Source organism: Thermobia domestica, chromosome 6 (genome assembly GCF_964235325.1).
Source record: "Thermobia domestica chromosome 6, izTheDome1.hap1.1, whole genome shotgun sequence".
Classification (NCBI taxonomy): Eukaryota; Metazoa; Arthropoda; class Insecta; order Zygentoma; family Lepismatidae; genus Thermobia; species Thermobia domestica.
Window position 1 is genome coordinate 28,981,314 of NC_137459.1, and position 6,000 is coordinate 28,987,313.

The following is a 6,000-nucleotide window of genomic DNA, read 5'->3' on the forward strand; positions in this document are numbered from 1 at the left end:
TATTCGGATTCCATCTAATATTACTTGCCGACCCCTGCTCTGTAGCATTTCGGAGCCGTTCCAGGTTAAATCAACAATTTGAAGACAAAATTTATCTCAGATTGTCATGAAATTTTGCACAAGGGTACTATTCGTACAGACTAAGAAAAATACCAAATTTCATCTTTAAATGTCAAGCGGTATTGTACATAAAGGTATATAAAATTTTAAAAAATGCCCAAAACAGTATGTTCAATGTATTTTGAAATTGGGATTGCGGCTTTCCTAATTGATCCAGAGACCTGGTTCAGGTATCACTTTACAGCAATTTTTATGCTCCTTTCTGTGGTGTACAACATAATATAGGCAGGTACAGAATTGTTTTTTTCAAAATCAAAATCCAAACTTAACTTCAAAATTTTTCAAAAAGTATATACTTTAAAATTTTGAAATTAATTCCATGAATAGATAGTATTGTTTTAAAGAACCTGGCGAAGTATGAATTTGGGATGATAATGGGTTCATTGTTAGACAAATTTAAAACTAACACTAGAATTTTCATTAATACCCTGTACCTAGCTGAAAAATATAAGTATGTAATGTTTGTTGTTTTACTTGTGGAAATAAATATGAAGAGTAGAGTAATGGGTCTGAATCATATCATACAGACTTGTAATCTGCTAACAATACTTACTAGCTCATGCTCTAGAAACTTTAACTTAGAGCTAAGTGAAAGAGCTGATACTTTTGAACTTCAGTTTTATAGAAGTTAATAAAATAATATTAATACAAGTTTCACAAAAATGTTACTGTGATTAAACGTGGTTTTAAAAAAGTATACATATAGGACTGGTACAAGATCAGGGTTGGCTGGTTTAAACCAAGGTGGTTTAAGCCAGGTGTTTAAAAAAATGGTGTGAAAAAAAAAACAACACAAATCGTATAAATTTTATAATGACGTTTTCACATATCTCGAACCATCTGTGTTATTTGAATCTAATTTTCGCCTTGTAACTAAGAGGTCCCTATGAGCCCACAAAATTTCTCCCAGCTGGAAACCGAGTAGTGATTCAGATGTCATTTTAAGTAATAGGTCTAATCCTTCATAACCTCGCCTTTACAGAAGGACGTTAAGCCTTAACAAACCAAAGGAACTGAAACAGCTTCAACACGTTGGCCCGGGCATACCCCAAAATTTGAAAAATATAAACGTCCAAGGTTGGCTGGTTTAAACCAATGTGGTTCAAACCAGCTGTTTTTTTTTTTTTTTTCCAAAAAAACCAACTAGTTTAAACCAAACAACGAAAAATGTTCGTGAAAGCGTAAGTGTTCGTAAAGTCTTGATGAACACACATTTGTGGGTTATTACGTTTCACTCCCGTATATTATTCGTATTATATTCAGACCTAAATTCCCCATTCATTACTCAAATTATACTACAAAAGCAACTTTTCTTTTTTGGATAAGTTTATGAATGTTTTTTTTTTTTTTTTTTTGCGATTTTTTATAGTTTATTATTATTGTTATGCAATTGAAATCAAAGAAATTATAAATATTGTTTCGCTTTAATAATGTTTACTATTGATAAAATACATCGAAATGCCGTACTTTTTTGGGAGGGGGTCATACAAATCCCACGAGAGACATTTATTGAAATCAGAAGTATCTTTGGTATCTATTTATGTATAAACGGGTCAGAGCCAAACTGGATTGAAATAATTCGTATTTTTATTCACTTTTCTTACTGATATGCAAATTAAGTCGTTTTATTTCTTTAACTTGGACCAATAAAAGTCGTAGTGAACTAACTTGGACTAAACTAGTTCTTCTGTACTCTGCAGTTATTTTCAAATTGTCCATATGTAATTCTGTATAATGGTTTCACTTGTGCAACTGTTTTATCTTTTTTCCTTCTGAAATTACTCTTCACAATTATATTAACAAGTATGTAAAGATTAGTAAAACGTATTTTTATCAGGAGTCCTTCGTGAGTGAGTTGGCAGACGTATCGTATTTGTGGCCAATTAGTCCCGGTTTCGAGTTCAAATGAAGGACAGTTTTTCTCGGATGTAAGGCGAGAAGCGGTTTGGATTCCGCTTTAAACTTACGTGACCCCTTCCAGCATAATCCGGTTGTTGCATATCATCTAGGCGAAACAAACTTGTTTCTGTCCATATGTGATATAATATGTGATATAGAGAAAATTATTTAAACAAAACAAAAACAAAAAAAAAATCTGGTTTAAACCAAACCAAAACCGTATTTAAACCAAAAACCAGGGTCTTTTTGTTTTTTCAATGAAAACCAGGTTTTTTGCCAACCCTGTAAACGTCTAAAGGAGAATAATTATATGTTTACTGCAAAGGAACAAACCCTACACAGTTAAATTTTAAAAAATAAAAAATGACCTACTCAAAATTAAAATCCTGAAGCCATCTCCGCTAACAAAACAAATTCTATGTTATCTATATGCTTGCCTAAATGTCTGCTTCATAGGTATCAATACTTTTAACTTTGCCTAAATATATTAATAAAAAGGAAAACTTTATCGACTACATTTGTAGCTTATCAATTGGACTTTTTAAATTTTCTTGAATATTTCATACTAAATTTTTAATTTTAAAATTCCAGCATTCATTGTTTATATAAACGTCATTTTAGCGGACGGGACGTACACAGGAATTTATTCCGGGGGAGCCACAGATTTTTAGGGGCTTTAGTTGAAATTCAACATACGGGCAAATTGTATTAAAATTTGCAGATGGTTTGCAGGGTTGGCAAAAACCATGGTTTTTATTGAAAAAACAAAAAAAAAAAAACGTTTTTTTGTTTTAAACCAAGTTTTTTTGGGTTTAAACCAGGCTTTTTTGGTTTAAATAATTTGCTCTATGTATTTACATCACATATGGACAGAAATAAGTTTGTTCCGAATTGGTGTTATTATGGAAGGGGTTACCTAAGCTTAAAGCGGAATCAAAACCACTTCTCGGCTTACATCAGAGAGAAATTGTCCTCCATTTTAACTCGAAACCGTGACTAATTAACCACAAATGCGATATGACTGCCGAATCACTCACGAAGGACTCCTAATAAAAAAAATATATATATAAAAAAAAAAGTTTTACTGATCTTTACATACTTGCTAATATAATTGTCAAAAGTCATTTCATAGGACAAAGATAAACAGATGAACAAATGAAACCATTATGCAGAATTACATATGGACAATTTTGAAAGTAGTGCAGAATACACAAAAAAAAAAAAAAAAAAGTCAAAGTTAAAGAAATGCACGACTTAAGTTGTATATCAGTAAGAAAAGTGAATAAAGATACGAATTATTTGAGTCCACTTTGCTTCTGACCCATTTATAAATAAAGATATACCAAAGATAGTTCTGATTTCAATAAATGCCTCTCGTGGGGTTTCTATGACCCCCACCACCACCACCAAAAATTTACGCCATTTCGATGTATTTTATCAACAGTAAACATTATTAAAACGAAACAACATTTACAATTTTTCATTGATTGCAATTGCATAATAATAATAATAACAAACTAAAACAAAATCACAAAAGAAACATTTATAAACTGAAAAAAAAAAGTTGTTTTTGTAGTATAATCTCTTTGAGTAATGAATGGGGAATTTAGGTCTGAATATAATACGAATAATATACGGAAGTTAAACGTGATAACCCACAAATGTGTGTTCAAGATTTTCAGTGTTCTTGAAAAAAACAGCTGGTTTAAACCAGCCTACTCTGAAAGAAAGTGTCAAAATCTCCGAATAAACTTCAATTAGAAGACATCTCAGGCTATGTCGCCGCTGTCTATAAAGGAAATTGATGGCTCGGATATATATTTTACAGAAAAAATGAAGTTGATAAAGTAAAAATAACTTCTTCATTCACCTGGGCCATCTCCAACACTCTTATATCCAAGTAATGCTGATGTTCTGTGGATGTTAGTGACAGACGTTCTGATAAAAGTGAATCTTTAACTTCCACTGGAAGAAGTTAATTTCTTCTTGAAAGATGTATACCGAAATAATGAAATGTGGCTTTTTTTAAACTTCAAATGATAAACGTATCCTACTACTTATTGGAAAGTTTGACTGTGGGCTCATCAGGTAGGTGTTCATTTTATTTTCACAGAAGTGTAAAACTTAGCATTCTTGTGTTATTACCTTACGTACAGAGTATTCTTGAAAAATCAAATGTTGGTTTTGATTTTTTTTTTAAACAATAAACCCATACCATCCGAAATTCATATTTTGCCAGGTGCTTTGCAACAATACTATCTATTCATGGAATTAATTTCAAAATTTTAAAATATGTACTTTTTGAAAAATTTTGATTTTGAACAACGAAATTCTGTATTAGCCTATATGAAGTTGTATACCACAGGAAAGAGCATGAAAATGCTGTAAAATGACACCTCAACCAGCTCTCTAGCTCAATTAGGAGAGCTGCAATTCCAATTTCAAAATTCATTGAACATGCTATTTCTGGGATTTCTTTCAAACGTTACGCAGCCCTACCTTCAATAGCGGTTGATATATAAAATTGGAATTTGGTATTTTTCTTAATCTATCTATAGGACATCTATGTATCAAATTTCATAAAAATCTGAAATGGTGAGGTTCAGTCACTGTGATGAATTGATATGGAATGACCCTTCGCATTTCTACGTGTATTCCAATTCCATTCATAAATGAAACACAAATAAATTACGTTTCCCTTAGTTCAACTCACTTCTCTCGCAAATATTCTATTTCTTTGCTTTTTTTTTTTCTTTTACCTACTTCTGGCCCCCTTCATCTAAACATTTCCCAAATTTTCTCGTAACAAGTTTGAAGGATCACTAGTTTTAAGTAGTTCAGTTACTATTCCGTAGAAAGTAATGAAAGAATTATTATTTTAACGAAAGACAATAGATGCAATTGTAAAGAAAAATTGATAAATTCAATCTTAGGCTAATCGAACATTCACGTGTGCAAGTGTAACATTCGAAAATCATACAAATAGTTGGAGTTTCGCAACTTTATGTGTCTGGACCCATCCATGAGTGTGGCACTGTAGTTCATATTTATTTACTTAATTAAAAAATCTTGACAACAATATCAAGTAAATTAATTATTTAAAATTATTTTAGAAAAATTATATAAACATATAAAAACAACCCCTCTACTCTACAAATTTCATCTGCTATATACAGTGTTTTCTCTTAAAATATTTACCATTGTTTAAAAGAATTAATCTCAATTTAGTCTTTCACGATATACACAAACGTTGTTATCCAGAAGGTAAACAAGCAGGCGACAGTTGGTCCAAGCAGGTGGTTGCACGCATTCTCCATGAAGTTAGACGAAGCGAATGACACCATGATAAACAAAATTCGAAGCACAAATTTTGCTGGTGTACCACTTGGAAACTTTCAAATATAATGCAGCTTTGTAACCTGCAACTTAAGTAAAACTGTTAAAAAATACTAATAAGCACAAGCCATCCAATTACTAGCGAACTCCTACACTTTGTTTTTCCGCCATATTTCATCCACGTCCACCGCAACGCTACCTAGGAGGAAAAAATACAAACCTACAGATGATCAAAGAGCATGATTCGCAATGATGAAGTGGTACAGACACTTTCACGAAATAAGACCAATGAACAGTAGTGAAGAGCAAAGTTATCTTTTGTAGTATAATGTAATATCACTATCGTCTTTTATATATATATACCTGTTATCTAATCATAATATAAATAAATACTGTTTATCCTTTCATTTTACTTCAAACGATAACGCAGCACATACAGAGAAAGAATATTTTGTGGTGTAATACTGGTCTTTAATATATATATATAAACATAACTATATGTCATTACCTTTTTGTACTCTAAAAATATTCTCCCATAGCATGCTCCCTAATCTTCATGTATGCCATGGGAACAAATTTATTTAATTATTTTGACTGAAATCAAATAGGGGCTACTACAAATAATTATCCAGTAGAGTCCGGATT

At 31.5% G+C, this 6,000-nt stretch overlaps 1 protein-coding gene across 3 annotated transcripts in view; it reads right to left on the reverse strand.

Annotated features, from left to right (window-relative positions):
• LOC145687908 (cyclin-dependent kinase 17-like) overlaps positions 1 to 5,570 on the reverse strand; it is a 262,257-nt gene extending 256,687 nt beyond the window's left edge. For 2 of the 3 annotated variants that reach the window (XM_081761457.1, XM_081761456.1), the window contains exon 1: positions 5,218 to 5,570. The gene's annotated coding sequence lies outside the window, so the exon portion shown is untranslated. The remainder of the gene's footprint in view (positions 1 to 5,217) is intronic. The other variant, XM_081761458.1, reaches the window with a different exon arrangement.
• Between the last annotated feature and the right edge of the window lie 430 nt (positions 5,571 to 6,000).